The sequence below is a fragment of the Perissodus microlepis genome, chromosome 19 (genome assembly GCF_051167445.1).
Source record: "Perissodus microlepis isolate ML-2025 ecotype Zambia chromosome 19, ASM5116744v1, whole genome shotgun sequence".
Taxonomy (NCBI): domain Eukaryota; kingdom Metazoa; phylum Chordata; class Actinopteri; order Cichliformes; family Cichlidae; genus Perissodus; species Perissodus microlepis.
Window position 1 is genome coordinate 5,279,396 of NC_140479.1, and position 17,077 is coordinate 5,296,472.

The window sequence follows — 17,077 nt, forward strand, 5'->3', positions numbered from 1 at the left end:
ATACTTTGTTCACTCAAAAGAAAAATAATGCTAGAATGTAAAAACTGTGAAATCATTTCCTTTCTTCATTATAGACACAAAGAGTGAACGCACAGGGTGACCCAGTAACCAGCAGCAGTGGTTATCATGTTTGCTGTGCTGGGATGGTTCAGGCTCTATATTGATCAGGATTTGAGGCAGCAGTGAAGCAGAGAAACAATGTCAGTGGAGCAGCAGAACAGAAGCCAGTCAGTGATAAACTCAACCTGCCTGACACGATTAATGCTGGTGATACAGTGTGACCTAGATAGGTGAGGACATGGCTGAGAGTGACACTGCAACTTCATTTTGACTTTCTCATATGTCTGTTTTTTAACTGCTGTTGCTTGTTTTTGCAAATGAACCAAACCAATTTCTCATTGTTTGGAAAATGATGTTTAAATTTAAGAGTGGCACACCACAGGTTCACACAGCTCATGTTAAAAAGGCAGAGCACTGATGGAAGCGGGCTCACATATTCACTTGTGACCTGTGATGTCTGCCTGCAGATTATGAGACTCCAGTTATTTGTGAAGCTTTGTTAGCCTGTTATAAAGGAGATACTGATAAACAAAGAATTGTAGCTACTAGTATGTAGACTTTTTAATCCAAATCAATTCAGTTTTATTCATACGGAGCAGAGAAAACCCAACAATCATATGACCCCCTCTGAGCAAGCACTTTAGCAACAGTGGGAAGGAAAAACTCCCTTTTAAAAGGAAGAAACATCCGACAGAACCAGGCTCAGGGAGGGGCGGGGCCATCTGCTGTGATTGGTTGGGGAGAGAGAAGGAAGACAGGATAAAGACATGCTGTGGAAGAGAGACAGAGATTAATGAACTTTTAAGTGTTAATCAAAGAAGTGACAGTAAGCCAACTTCCTTTAGTTACACCGACAATGTAAGTAGTCAGACTTTGAGCTAGAATGTTGTATTCTCTACTATTCAGACATTATTGTTACTGTTCATGCTCAGCTGCTCATTGATGCTCACGCCGCTCAGGTTTCAAACATTAATATCAATGACAGGTGCTCTGTTCACACAAGGTTGGTGAAGCTTGGCTAATAACACTGCACCAGGTGAAAAATTCCCATCTCACTACAGACACTCTGCAGTGTGTGGTTTTATATTTTTACAGTGTCTCTGTATGACACTGTAATGTAAAGTCAGTCTATACCTATTATATAAATATAACTATTTACCATGAATGGTAAAATGTTGTTTACTTCACAGATCTTTTTTGCTGCGTGTTACAGTGATCATTCTAAATACAAAGTAACATGTAATTCAGAAAAAACAGCATTGATTAGAGAAAACTGATCAAAATAAACATTATTGTATTATTTTTAATTCCATCTTATATCATGACATAAGATAAATACTCTAAATACTCCAAATACTATTTTCCAAAATAGCTATTTAATACAAAGCAAGTTTAAACTCTTGCATGTATGACCTGAGCATCCAAATTTTCTACATTACATTTATTTCTGATCAAATTTCATGACTTCTCATGGGTCCCCACTTCCTTGGCTTTAAAAACACTCAAAATACCGCAGCTCTTCAGGAATGAAGTACAAACACTTTCCTCTGTCTTTCTCTGTAACATTAAACCCAGTGAAGCACTTCCTGTATCCAACATGATTCAGGATGGGCTCAGCAGGCGGGAATAGACATGATGTCAGTCACTATGACCTCATCAGTCCAGTGACCACAGAGGAAGAAACGGAAGTTGCAATGATGGAGAAGTGGGGAAGTACAAAGAGAATGACTCAAAAATGATGCTAATAGTCGTCATGATGAGGACAGGACGATACCACACAACTAAAAAAAACACAGATCTAATCACCTGTAACGAGATCTGCAATTACAACTCTTCCACAGATTTTTAGTGAAGGTTTGTGGAGCAGTATGGCCAACGCGTCTCTACACAGGCGATCTGAAACAGACTGAACACAGCCAATCTTTGGTCTCACAGGGCTGCCAAGAGGTCTGCCATGCCTGCCCTTCACCGTCAGACCAGTTGATGTCAGCAACATGTGCACTGGAGCCTGAACATGTGGAGGAACGTTATGTTGAACAATGAGTCCAGATTGTGCCTTCTACAGTTGGACTGTAGGGTCAAATGGTGGAGAAGACATGCAGCGTGCTATGCCCATTGCTGCACTGCTAGTGTAACAGCTTTTGTTGGAAGCAGTGTGATGGTGCAGCATCACCCTCACTGGAAAAACAAGGTTTGTCGTCATCGGCAGCAATCTCAAAGCAGAGAGATATCGAGATGAGATTCTGCAACCGGTGGCAATTTCATATCTCCACAGTCTGGGACTGAACTCTGTCTTCCAGGGTGACAACGCCCCCGCAGACTGGGTTTATCACCTCCAGAATAACTCCAGAATTTGGGAGTGGAGAGGATGAAAAGACCTGCTTGAAGTTCTGACCTCAAGCCCACTGGAAACATGTGGTATCAGCTTAGGTGTGCACGTCATGCCAGAGTGACCAAGTTGAAGAATGGGATGCCATCCCACAGTAATGTGTGATCAGCATGGGGAGGAGGTGCCAGGCCGTTGTGGCTGTGTATGCTTCTTCCACATTACTGAGGCCTCTGTTTGTTAAATGAATATATTCTTAAATTGCCCGTATTTCTTGTTCCTTCAGATCAATTCAGTAAACGACACCAAACAAGATTTAATAGCAGAATAAGCTGTTTGGCCTTGGCAGAGAAGATGGGCACAACCCACACACTCAACTCTGCTGCTCAACCCACAAATGCATTTTCGTTACAAATCTGGCACCATTTAAAGGGGAATAAAGAGGCTTTCCAACAGATTGCCAAGAAGCACTGTTACAACAAAAGAATAATCGACCAAACACAGATGTCCTTAATTTTGTGCTGATCTCCAATAGCAATGTTATTCTCCTCATCATGTTTCTGCTCTAAATCTCCTCCATTCTTTCTCCAAATTCTCCTCTCTTGAAAGTTACTTACTAAAACGGTCAATCTAAAATATATTATTAGTTTGTTCATATAAAAAAAATTATAAGGGTTATTTTAAAGAAACTCCAGAGCTATGTGTTAGAGGCTAATCAGACAGCGTAGACTAAATAGGTCATTTGCTTACGGATATAGGCTGGACATGTGAATCACACATGTCCAGCCTGGGGTAGCTCAGGGGGTAGAGGAGGTCATCTACTGATCGGAAGGTTGGTAGTTTGATCCCTGGCTTCCCCTAGTCTGCATGCCAAATATCATTGGGCAAGACATTAACCCCAAGTTGCTCTCCGATGCATCCATCAGAGTATGAATGTGTGTGAATGGGTTAGTTACATAGCACTTAAAAAAGCATAGAAGATACATCTTGTGTGATTGGGTGAAGGTGGCATGTTGTATAGAGCGCTTTGAGTACTCCGGGAGAGTAGAAAAGCGCTGTATAAGAATCAGTCCATTTGCCATTTACACACGTGCACATCCAGGGCAGAAATACAAAGACACAGTAGTATATTATACATCCTACATAAACCACTGTAGATCTGTTTACCACACATTGATACATCTGTATATATGTAGCACATGTATATCTGGCCATCTTTATAGCAATATAGAACATCTGTATGCTATACAGATCATCTGTACATATGTACATTTGTCCATAGTACATCTATATATTTGCTCTCTGTATAGCAATATAAACATCTGTATACATAACTTATTTGTACATAATCTGTTCATAACTATTCCCACCTTTTACCCTTATCTGTATATAATCTGCTCCTATTGCACTTACTGCTCTTGCACTTCTGATTAGATGCAAACTGTATTTCATTACCCTGTATTTATACATCTGTAATGACAATAAAGTTGAGTCCTAATTCTAATCCTGGAAAACTGACCAAACATCATCCATCTAGGGTTGAAAAACATCCTTTGACACAAAGCTAAAGTCTCAGACTGCTCAGGAACTAAAACATAGCTTGCTGCATCAGAATGAACTGATCTGGAGAGACATCGGCCTAATCATATTCCAAGGAATGAAATGAAAAAAAAAGACGCTAGTTTTAGATCAGAAACCATTAGTCATGTACGGTATCGGCGCTAGAATAAAAATAATTCAAATAATACTTATACCTTCGTTTTAAAGAATTATACTGCTGTCCTGTGTTCATATCACAGTCCTTGTTTCGAAATACTTCTTAGTTTCTCAAAATGCAAATGTTTCAGGATGTAAAACATCTCCTCTGCTCGTCTCATGATTCAAAGTTCCACAGCTGTTTGTGAATCAGCAGTTTGCAGTCTGACGGGAGAGTGCTTACATGAGATCCCTTTCATCTGTTTTTTGTGAGATTAAAGTTGGGATTAAAGCCACGCTGGGAATGGTTTTTATGTAAGGCAGTAGCTGTTTTATCAGCTGAAATCACAGACTGGGTGTTCCCCAAATGTTCCTAAACTGAAGCTTCACTTTTTCCGTTTTCTTTGTAGAGTCCTAACCTTTTTTCACGTGTTGATGTTTTCTCCCCAGGGGAACCCTGATTTGTGTAAAGATGATAAATCAATTTAAAGAAAGGAGAACGCTTTAAAAGAAAGTAAACTACTGAACAAAATCCATAAACACAAAACACTATGCTAGAGCACATTATTACATATTTTTATAACTATATGTTTTTAACATTTGCTCTGGTATTTGGAATGTAAAGTTTCTTGAGAAGAACAAAATCTATCATTCACAGTGCCTCGTGGTGTGTAACATCCACCCTTCCTTGCATCACCTTTAGATATAACTAGGTCTCCATCTATTGGCCCCACCCAGACCACATGGTACACTCGCAGACAGAGCATTCAGGGTGAACTCATCTCTCCGCCGACGCTGTGTCATAAATCATTCAAACTAAACCAAACATTGTGTGTTTCTGTTAAATGCAGTAAGAGGGTGTGCTGCTGTGACACCAGAGGTGGACACATGGAAAGAGAAGCCAGCCACTAGACAGACTGCAGCAACAGAGATATTTACAGGGCGTGTGTGTGTGTGTGTGTGTGTGTGTGTGTGTGTGTGTGTGTGTGTGTGTGTGTGTATGTGTGTGTGTGTGTGTGTGTGTGTGTGTGTGTGTGTGTGTGTGTGTGTGTGTGTGTGTCCCAGAGGTACTCGAGCCCTGCCTATGAATAATGCATAATAGGGGAAAGGGGAAGAAGATCTTCTGTCCCTGATCATTAATCTTTCCTCCTTCTCTGTCTCGTGTTTCTGACCAAAGAAATGCAGGAAAGGCTGCATCAGCAGCAGAAAACCTCCCTGCACCACCAAGACTGATACAAAACATTTACAACATCCCTAAAAACATAAAAGTATCATTTCAAAAGCTAAATCGAAGAAACCATCAAACCGTTTTTGTCAAGTACATGTAGGTTCAAACACACGAGGGACGAGCTCTGGTTAAAAAGGAAAGCACAGTTTAGCATTCCTTCTGAGTGTTTGGCCTAAGGATTAATTACAGCACATTTTAAACGGCATACTGAAATTGAGTGATACTGACCTTGAATACTGAAAATGTTCAACTGCTGCTCTAAATTAAGTTCATGAGGACAGAGGGACGTTAAATAAATCTACAACCAGGCAACATCTGCTTCCCTACATATAAACAGTTGTAACAGTTAATGCAATACTTTGGTTAAACCCTTTGAATTAAAGCTGGAAATCACATCTTGAATGTTTGATTTAAACCTGCTGTGTTGGTGTACAGAGACAAAATTATCACAATTGGGCCATTGTCCAAATACTTATAGGCCTAACTGTAATCATTTATTTGCAAATTAATAAAATGTGGGTTTTTTCTCTATTTAACAATTCCGATCATATAACACACAATTAACAAATAACTAAGCTTAGATTTGAGTCCCATTCCAACACATTTCACCATCAGTGATTTGGAGGAGACCATTTAAGCCACTGCTAAGTCTGACCATTAAGATGGAGAGAAATGATGCAGCCAAGCAACATGGACAACAAACCAGTGGAAGTCTGGATTTTTGTCTCATAAGACCAAATGTGTGCAAAGCTTTTAGTCAAATTCATCTTACAACAAAAAATTGAAAACACATTGAAAACTTTATGCATTAAAAGGTGAAATCACACTCACAGCGGGGACTGTAGCTATGAATATTAGCAGCTGTTCAACAGCTAGAATCATCTTAACATTTTTAAGTTAATGCACCATCACAAAATGTTTACCATGTACTGACTAACTAATAATATCTATTAATATCAAGACACTCCACATATTTTATAAAGGCCACACTTCATACAATTAAGTAATTAAGTCTTATTAAATTAATTCCACAGAACTGGTTTAACTGTACATTACATTATAATACATTCCCCCCTTTACTTTCCAGTTCAGCTTCCTGGACAGAAGCATTAGTGGCACAAGCCATGTTTTTTTCCTCCAGTAATTATGGATAATATTACACACACACACACACACACACGCACACACACACGGACACACACACACGCACACAGGAATCAGACCCTCACACACAATGTGAAGAACACTTCCAATCATCTGATACATTCACGGATGATAAATGTTCCACGTCTCTCTGCAGGAGCTGATAACAGTTTCACTGTGAGTCGGCTTTCTCTACAAACTGGCCGAGCTGATCCAAAGTAAAAAGGCAGGCAAAGAAAAAGAGGGAGGTCAAATCAAAGGACATTGTCTTATTAAAGATGATTATTTTGTTGAGGAGATTTTGGTTAAAAGGATATTCGACTGGTTCCCTCCCAACAGCAGCGGCTTGACTTACAAGCAGAAGCAGAAGCAGAGAATATGACGCTAAATGTGATTCAGACCATTTTTGCTTATAATAATTTGACAGTATCATTATAAAATATCTGAAAAGCTTCTGTGTTGTTTACAGTAGAAGCACTTTCAACAGAAACAGAGTGACTCACAAACAGAGACTAAGTGAGGCTGAAGGTTGCTGCTAGGTCATCTTAGATCCATCGTGTGATTTGGACCCCCCTTGGAGGGGTTGCCACAGCAACCTCTTACCTTATCCCTATTATCCCCTACTGTCACGCCAACCCTCTCCATGTCCTTCTACACTATATCCATTGTTTTTTTGCCATACATTATACCAAATCTACTATCTTGTAAACTTTGCCTTTCACTCTTTAGTTCTGTCCTGTCAACAATCAACCATAACACTTATCTCCACCTGCTCCACCCTACCTGCACCATCTTCTTCACTTCTCTTGTGCACTGTCCAGTACTCATCTGGACAGTGCATATCTACCTTCACTACATCTTCTCCTTACCCCTGTCTCGTTCTCATTCACACATGTATTCTGTCCTGTTTTCACTGACTTTCATTCGTCTTTTCTCCAGAGCATACCTCCACCTCTCAAACCTCACTTCCATCTGCTCAGTACTGCTCAGTACTCTCACACACACTACAACAATGTTATGTGCAAACATCATAGTCCATGGAGACTCCCGCCTGACCTCATCTGCCAACCTGTGCATCAGGACTGCAAACAAAGGGCTCAGAGCAGATCCCTAATGCAATCCCACCACCCAACTTCAAACACCTCACCAATGTCTCACTGTCCTCATAGTACCACCGTTGCTGGTACTTCTCTGCCACTCCCAACTTCAACATACCCAGGTATTTACCACAGTTCCTCTTCTGGTACACACTTTGCCTTCTCTAGATCCAAAAAGACAACGTGGAACTCCTCTGACCCTCTCTATACTTCTCCATCACCACTGTCGAAGAAAGGCTCCCACCTGGAGTGCATTTTCTCAGCATGAAGTCATACCGCTGCTTGTTGATCATCACCTCTCTTCTTACTTTCTCTACATGTCTCATCAGGTTTATCCCTCTGTAGTTACTACAGCTCCCTCGTTACTAAAAACCAGTACCACTACAGTTCTCCATTCCTCAGATGTCCTCTCACTCTCCAAGATCATGTTAAACAGTCTGGATAAAAAAATCCACTGCCCCCTCTAGTAGACATCTCAGGTTTGTCATGTAGACCAACCACCTTTCCGCTCTTCATCCTCTTCATAGTTGCCCTCACTTTCCCCTCACGCCTTTCTTCTCACTCTCTCATTTTCATTCATCAATCTGCTCCTCATAGTACTTGTTCCACCTTCTCAGCGCACTCTCTTCACTTGTGTGTCTGTAAACACCTCTCACAACTAGTTATGATATTTAGCAGCATAAATGAATGTAAAAAAAAAAGTGTCTTGGAAATAAAGTTGGGAAGGAATTCTACACTTTGTGGAGTAATTAGTACAATTTAAGGATAATTTTTGTCAGCGTAAAACTGCAAAAACTTTGGATTTCGTCATCCAGAGCACATAACATCAAGTTATAAATTCAACATCTGTAAGGATGTTTTATAACGAAATGAAAACGGTGAAACTCATTCTATATGAGGCCCTTCTTTTTCGGTTTATGTGCTACAAATACAATTCTATATTGGTAATTCATATACGGGTTTATCCAAATGTCGCAAAACCAGTCTTAATGATGACAATTTGTCACTGTATCCACAAATGCATTCATTGGCTCCTAAATAAAAATTCTAATCATAAAGAAGTATTGGAAGAAACACCCTTCAACCATGCTATGATTGTTAACACTGCATTATACAGCTTTTCTGCAACATGTCTTTGGAACGCCACAAAAAGGCAGAGGATAAATGAAGTAATGCTCCTCCCCTGACATTACAGTTTTTCTCAAATGTTAAAACACAAAAGCCAATCCTGTAACCCAAATGACCAGTAGTCTAAACACATTTACTAAATGTAGCCACCATATTCCAGTACCATAAACACATGTCACATGAAGACACAATTCACAAAACACAACCCTCTGTACTCATAAATCTAAACACATTTTTCCTTGCTAAAACACATGTTGCAAAACAACTCTGCTCATATTCTCAAATGAAAGCCCATGTGATGCAAAATGCTTGCCACAGTCACCAATCTTTGAACACAGGGAACACACCTGGCGTCAGTCACTACACACAACGACTCAAAATTGAAGACACCTGTTGCTAATGATGTGACCCCACCTATAAAAGCATAGTTTGGTGAAGATGCCAAACAATCACAATGGATGAAGGCATTCGAGCGTGCGGAAGGAGAAGAGCTGCAGGCCAAAGAGGAAGAGGGGTTGAGATCAGAGGAGGAAGAGGTGAAGGCCTAAGAAGAAGAGGAGTTCGGAGTAGAGGAGGAAGAGAAGGAGGCCAACAAGAGAGAGGAGAAGGTCCAGGTGGGAGAAGAAGACAACCTCGCACCATCATAACAGATGATATGCGAGCAACAGTAATTGATCATGTCATTGGCCATGGCATGACAATGGCTGAAGCGGGACGAAGAGTACATCCAAACCTGAGTAGGTTCACCGTGGCCACCATTATCAAGGCATTTAGACAACACAACAGGTATAGTACGCTATTGCTTTCTTTGTCACACTACAGTTTTACAGGCCTGTGAAAGTGGTCTGTTACTTTACATGTAGTTTTACATATAAATCAGTCAATTGACAACACATGTTTCTTTCTTTAGAGCTGAAAGGATGCCACATAGAGGTGGGAGGGTTGCCATATTCACAGCGGCACAAGAAACCCTCATTGCAGATATGGTCCGTGAGAACAACTGCATTAGACTCCGAGATCAGAGACAAAGTCATTGCAGATAATGTAAACTTTGAGAACATTGATGCTGTCAGCGTGTCCACAATAGACCGAGTTCTCCGGCGCCAACAGATGAGGATGAAACAGGTCTACAGGGTTCCCTTTGAGCGCAACTCTGCGCGACACATAGAACAACGTTACGAGTATGTGCAAGTACGTATACATCCATGTCCACAGTACAGTTAGTGGACATACTGTGTTGCTTAGTGGCCTACATTACTTCTGGACAATACTGTGCTACCTGATTGACCGTTCTGAACACCTGTACGCTTTTCCATGTTCACAGAGGATAATGCAGTTGGACGCGATGGCCAGACCCCATGAGTACCTCTTCCTGGATGAGGCTGGCTTCAACCTCCAGAAACGAAGGCGAAGAGGCCGTAACATCATTGGCCAAAGAGCCATCACTGAGGTTCCTGGCCAACGGGGGGGGGGGGGTAATATTACTCTTTGTGCAGCTATGGGTACGGAGGGGCTTGTCCACCGGCATGCTGTCCTTGGGTCTTACAACACCCAACGTCTCCTCACCTTTCTAGAGGAGCTAAAAGACATCTTCCTGGACCGTCAACAACACCATCCTAGGCTAGCACATCACATGTATGTGGTCATTTGGGACAACGTCTGCTTCCACAAAACACACCAAATCAGAGAGTGGTTCACCACCAACAGTGACCACTTTTTAAACGTCTGTCTGCCACCCTACTCCCCTTTCCTGAACCCTATAGAGGAGTTCTTCTCATCATGGAGATGGAAGGTGTATGACAGACAGCCATACACACGAGAGAACCTCGTACGGGCAATGGAGCTGGCCTGTGCTGACATCCCAGTGGAGGCCTTCCAGGGATGGATTCGCCATTCCAGGGCGTTTTTCCCGCGGTGCCTAGCAAGGGACAATATAGCCTGTGATGTGGATGAGGTGATGTGGCCCAATGCAGCTCGGCGACATGATGCCGCACAGTGACTGTGTGTAATACTGTAAAAAGACCGTGTAGACAATAAAAAAGACTTCACACCCTGATCATGTTTCCGAGAGTACTGTTGTGTGCGATAGATTCTGTTTTTGCATGGAGTTGTGTTACAGTAGTGTACGTACATGCAGGATGTTTTTATAGATTTATAGTCTTCATGTGAAACTCACAAATCTAAATGCCTAATCCTCTGCAGGGTTCTATGACGATCCGTTACTGTACAGTTTATAAAAATATGCATTGGTAGTTATGAACCAAAGAACCTTCTCACAAATTGAGCATTGTGTTTTCAATTGTTTTGCTGTAGTGTGTAATGCTGTGTATAGTGTTTACAGTTTTGACAGCTTCGAGCTGCTCTCTTGGTGTGGGAGTTTGAGTTTTGCAGTGGGAAGGTGTGGTTGTGTTTATGTAGCTTTAGAGAAGGGTGTTGTGTTTGGACATTGGGGGACCTGGTGGTAACGTTTGTGACATGTGTTTTAGCATTTGAGAAAAACTGTAACATCAGCACAAAAACTGTTTATCAGGAGCTTCATGGGTTTCCGAGGTTGAGCAGCTTTTGTAAGTGGGAAGTGTTGGTAGCACAGTGCTTTTTTCAGCATACATTTCTGATCTCCAGGAAATTTGTATTTTTTTCTCAAAAACAATTGGGTATTGTACAATAAATTGGTTCATCTTATATTCAGAATCAACAGCACTTGAAATTAATACATTTGAACTGCTTCACCTGTGGTGCATATGAGCACAGAGCTAACATCCAACATTCAAGTGTTCCTACATTCTGCTTTTGTGGAAACAGAAGCAGAATAAACCTTAACCCTAACCCAGATCATGTGATAGCCACTCCAACCTCAGACACACATACACTATGGCTGATTTGTTCTAGTTAAACATGTGGGGGTGGTGTGTGCCACAGACACACACACAGCACTATTGTGTTATAAAGAAGGGCAGGGAGACCTTCTGGTCTCTCTCTTTCTCTTTGAGCTTTTATAAAGCTTTATTACCATATCACAGCTTGAATGGTTTAAGCGTCCTTCTTAGAGCCACTTTTAAGGAAGCACTATAGTGCTCCTAAGGACAAAGCAAAAAACATGTAGGAATGACCATCTGACTAAGCTATTACAGTATTCAGTGAAAAAGGATTCCTGCTCGATCATCGTAATGCCAGCAGCTCACCAGCCTCTATCTTTACTGTTCTCTCCCTGCTGGGGCTGTAGTGCATCAGCTCTGCAGAGAGAAACTGTGAGGAAAGGGAGCTGACAAACCAACCAGCATGCAGTTCACCACATCAGCAATTAAAGAATGACTCCTGGTTTCTGACATGTTTTAGCAGCTGTAAACTGCAGCACACCTGCTAACACAACCCGTCTGTAAAGATCGTTCATAATAAGATAATAATGGTCATAAAGTCTTGTGCCAACTGCTCCAAAATACAGCAAATAAGACCATTTGCTCAAGAATAGATACTCACATATAATCAGTGTCACACCACAAACCCATCATAAACAGCATTTCCCATAAATCAGACAGAGCCAGTCATAAAGAGTTGTCTTTTGACAGACGTTAAGGATTTCTGCAACAGATCTGTTATCCTCATAGCAACCTGATAACGACATCATTATTACAGGATGAGTGCGAGGCACACAAAAGCTACAAATGAACCAAACATTCCTGATCGATAAAATGGGGCGAAACTGCAAAAATGGTCCATGAAGTTGGTTAAAAAGAAAATGCTTTATGACATTATTTAAGCACCTTTATTTGTCTTTGAAACCTTGTACATGACTAACCAAGTAAAATCTGAACAAACATTCATGCAGAAAAGTTATCTTTACGCGCAGACTGCTTCTATAAAGGTTTATGCATGTTATCCCTAAAGCTTTGTCCAGATTTGTTTTGTTAAATGCCTTGAAAATGAACTTTACCAAAAATCAATTCAGGTCAAGGCGATGGCTGCTGGCTAATTAAAGGTGACCCCGAGAGAGTCTGGTCCTCTGTGGTGAAAGATCCACTCATTAGCCACCTCTACACTGTGACTGTGTTACCATAGAAAAACTGCAGGCAGGAGGCCAGGTGTTGAAGGTAACGGGAGCAGGTTTAGCAGCAAGTAACAGGAAAATGGCCATCTTAGAAAACCAGTACACATATATATATCTAATATATCCTCAAGACAACAACAGAACAAATCACATCATGCAGACTTTCAGCTGCATTTCCACGTGTCTACAGCAGCAAAAGCTCTCACACTTTGCAGTTTGATGTCTGGAGTCTGAGAGCTGGTGCTAACAAAGATGTGTGGAGTGAGTCTCCTGCATTAATGCCAATCATCCTGTCGTAACCAGCACAGTAAGACACAGAGCGGCAGGCTTCCTAGTGTGTCCAAAGCCAAGCCTTCATGCTATTTAATTGGCTGAAATAACACCCGGTCAAGTTTCTAAGTCAACATGGGGGAGGTGCTTTCATCAGAGTAGACAGATGCTGTCTGAAACAGCAGCAGCCAACCTTCAGGAGAAAGAAGCAGACCAGATGGTGACGATAACTACTTCGTTTTTAACTACCGTTTTTCAGTATTGGTGCAATGCTAGAGATGTGCTACAAACAGTAAAGTAACAACCTCTTAATCTTTTTATATGAAGCACAAATGAAACACTTTGAATTATCAATGTTTTTATGCATTATTGTTGTGCAATGTTATATTTTACTGCTTCGATTGCGTATGTGTTCATTAGTTCACAGATACAGATGACTCCTTGGACCACTCCAAGTCTGTATTTTTAGTCAATTATCCTGGTAAGCACCAAGCAAATGGCTGCTTTTAGAAAAAACATCCTTTGTTGCAGTCTCAATACTCTGATATTCTTGCATTATATATCTAAAGTGCAGCACTTCAAAGCAAACAGAGCAAAACTGTGCAAACAGCGATTCTATCTGCTCCTATAAGTGCTTTCTTTTGCATAGAACATTTCTGCAAATTCAATATGTGCCAAATGAGGAATCCAGTTCCATCCATCTTGGTTATCAACACTGGTAAAGCAAACCTGGTCTACAGTGTATTTCTAATGTGCCTAATGCTGTTTGTGAAAAATAAAACATGTCTCCAGTGACATTCAGAGTCTTACTGCTATTATCAAAGTCACACAGAGGCTGAAACACTCACTGCACCAAGATAAAACTGTCCTCTTTCTTCGCATCTACTAGTGATATTCATTTGTTTTCATTTAAATTAAGTCCCAGTACTTAATCTGACCTTTAGTAAAAAGACATTATCGGGTTTAAACGTATTATTAGAGGCCAGTTTAACATGATAATGAGACTTTTGCCTTCTACCCAGCTCTAAGTCACTATGTGACCAACATAAACTCTTAAGGTTACTGTTTCTGAGTGTCATCACCCCATAAGATTAAAGCTAGTTCAGGATTAGTCCTTAAGAAAGCAAAGGAGCATATTTCTTCTCTTCCCTCTCTTCTTTGTTTAAGCCTGGAGTTAATCCTATAAACCATCTTTAACAAGAGCGACCTACACCCACTTCACCCTTCATCACCTTTCTTCTGATGTCTATGCTTCTGTGCATCTCTGTTTCTCTCTCTCAGTCCAGTTTTACAGCTCAAGAGATAGTTACATCATATTCTGTGGAGTGGAAAACAAAGGCAGTGATCTGGATTGTACTGACCACGAACACTATACAGCTAACCAATAGAAAACAATGCTAATGACGGGCACACGGGAAATCTTACGGTCTACGGTCTGCATCTACAACTACAACAACTTCAGACTTAAACACAGTTGAAAAACGACAAAACAGCAGACACAATTGAGCATAACTGAACTGATGTGAGGAAAAATGGGAAAGAACAACACTCTTTGTCAGAATATAGACCAATATGGGATATCTATCTGAACCCCGTTCATCAGAGAATCCACAATAAAAATCTGAATACATGGAAAATAATGTTTGAAATCTAAACTCTAAGCACAGGACTGGAATTCACCCTGTGCTGTAACTAATGGCGAATAAATGCTCCAAATAAACACTATATATTTGGATAATGTGAAGATATGTCCCTCCTATCAAGTTAAACTGATAGCAGAAGAAAGAAAAAGAAGAAATGCACACTTTTTGTTTTGCATCCAACAATTTCTATAAAACAATGCTGTAAAAAAGTATTTTCGTCCTTCCTGATTTCTTATTTATTGCATATTTGTCACACTTAAACGTTTCATAGGATGAAAAATAAATGTAATAATAGACAAAGATAAATTGGATAAATGCAAAGAGCATATTTTAAATCATGAGTGAATTTATTAAGGGGAAAAAAGCAATGCACACCTATCACCTATCTGCATCTCAACCAGATTTAAGTCTAGATTTTGATTAAGCCACTCCAAAACATTACACTTTGAGCCATTCAGAGGAGGCCTTGCTTGAGTGTTTCAGCTCAGTGTGCTGCTACATAAAGTGTCCTTGGGCTTCTAAGCATTTAGTAAAGACTTGATGTTTTAGTGAGAAGATTGATGATTCCCTGAATTACAACACATTAACCAGGTCCTGAAGAAACAAAGCAGCCACACACTATCACACTACCACCACCATGCCTGACTGTTAGTATGATCTTCTTTTTATGAAATGCTTTATAAGTTATAAACCAGATGTAACGGGACTCGAACTTTCCAAAAGTCTTGGGGATCATTAAGATGTTTTTTGGCAAATGTGGGGCCAGCCTTTGAGACTGTGTTGGCTTTGGTCGGCAGTGGATATCACTTGGCTCAGTATCGTTTTTCCTGTTGAATCATGACTGCTGACCATAACTAAGACAAGTGAGTTCTTTAGATGTTGTTCTGGATTCTTCTATGACCTCCTCGGTGATATGTTGAGACGCTCTTAGAAAAAGTTCTCCATTTGTGAATAATGGCTCTCGCTGGGTTCTCTGTAACCCTTTCCAGACAGACAGATGTCAGTGACTTTGTTTCTAATCTGCTGTTGAGTTTCTTTAGATCGTGGAATGATGTTTTGCTTTATGAGATAATTTAGCCTCCTTCTCTTTTTCTGAAAATTTCTATTTACGGGATTTTTTTTATTAAACAGGTATGGCAGTAATCAGGCTTGGGTGTGGCTACTGAGATTAACCTCAGCTTTCCAAAACAAATGTGGTTAATCACACTTAATCCATCCCTTGATTTAACAAGGGGAGCAATTACTTTTTCCCTTAATAAATAAAATCAACATTTTAAAACTAAAGGTTGTCTGAAGTTTTTTTGATCCGGCATCAGGAAGGAGACAAACACTTTTTTTAAAGCACTGTACTTCCATCACTTTGAGAAACTGTGAGTACTAAAAATCTGCTTACATTGTGCTCCTTTCAGCAACAAAAAACTGTCCTGTATTCTTCCCCTGAAAAGGACAATGTTACATTTCTGTTGCAGGAATTAAAGCCTTTTGTATGCACAGCACTTTGCTGTCTTGCAATGAGATACTGTGCAAACTATAGTGATCAAACATGTGAATAATGAACTCTTCATTTTCAAACACAGCACAGGGAGACAGACCAAACAGGAGACCGGAAACCCGGCTATGCTTACATTTGTTTGTTAGACTGGGTTAAGTGGAAGTGAATGAGAACTTTGTTTGAGCTCCATTTTGCATTAAGAACCTAAAAACATTCTGAGTGTTCAAAAACATCAAAAGCAGGCACCAGGTCCTAAAACTGCCAAGGTAGCAAACCAGATTTTGATATGAGGTGAAAGAGAGCAGTAAGAGCAGCAGGGGAGCAGACTGGGAACAGAAAGGAGAGGTGTTGCCCTCTTTCTGTATGCAGCAGGCAAAGCGAGCTTCTGCAGAACAGGCCTCCATAACAAAAGCTAAGATAGAGAGAGAGAAGCAGAGATTGGGAGTCACCTCCCTCTGCTTCTGTCTCCCTCTATCCATTTCCTTTGCTCTCTCTTTCTTTCATTTGCATCAGTTTGGGTGCGAGAGCGTCACACAACTTATTAAATCAGCATTCCAGGAAGGATTACAGTGACACACACACACACACACACATCCTTTCATGTAGTCAAAACAGAAGAAAGGGTACTCAGAGCAACAGAGAGCAGGTTTAGCAGTACATACCACATCTCTGTTCATCCTTTAGTCCATCTCATTTCTTCCTTCTCTGCTTTTCCGTTAGAGGATGCAGAGTGAGGAGAAGGGAGGTGCCGTTGATGTTGTGGCAATCCCACTGCAGAAAGAGAGCGAGCGAGAGAGAGACAGAGATGATGCTAACACAGGAGAGGCTAAAGCTAAACTAGCCACCAGCTCAGTATGGGACGGTGGGGTGAAAGGACGGATGGGAGGGATGATGATGATGATGCGGCACCTTTCAGTTTGGAAACAGAGAGGGAGTGAAAGAGAGAGAGA

General features: G+C 40.8%; 1 protein-coding gene across 1 annotated transcript in view; it reads right to left on the reverse strand.

Annotated features, from left to right (window-relative positions):
• akap6 (A kinase (PRKA) anchor protein 6) overlaps positions 1–17,077 on the reverse strand; it is a 217,805-nt gene extending 200,728 nt beyond the window's left edge. Inside the window, exon 1 of the mRNA XM_084914965.1 lies at positions 16,790–17,077. The gene's annotated coding sequence lies outside the window, so the exon portion shown is untranslated. The remainder of the gene's footprint in view (positions 1–16,789) is intronic.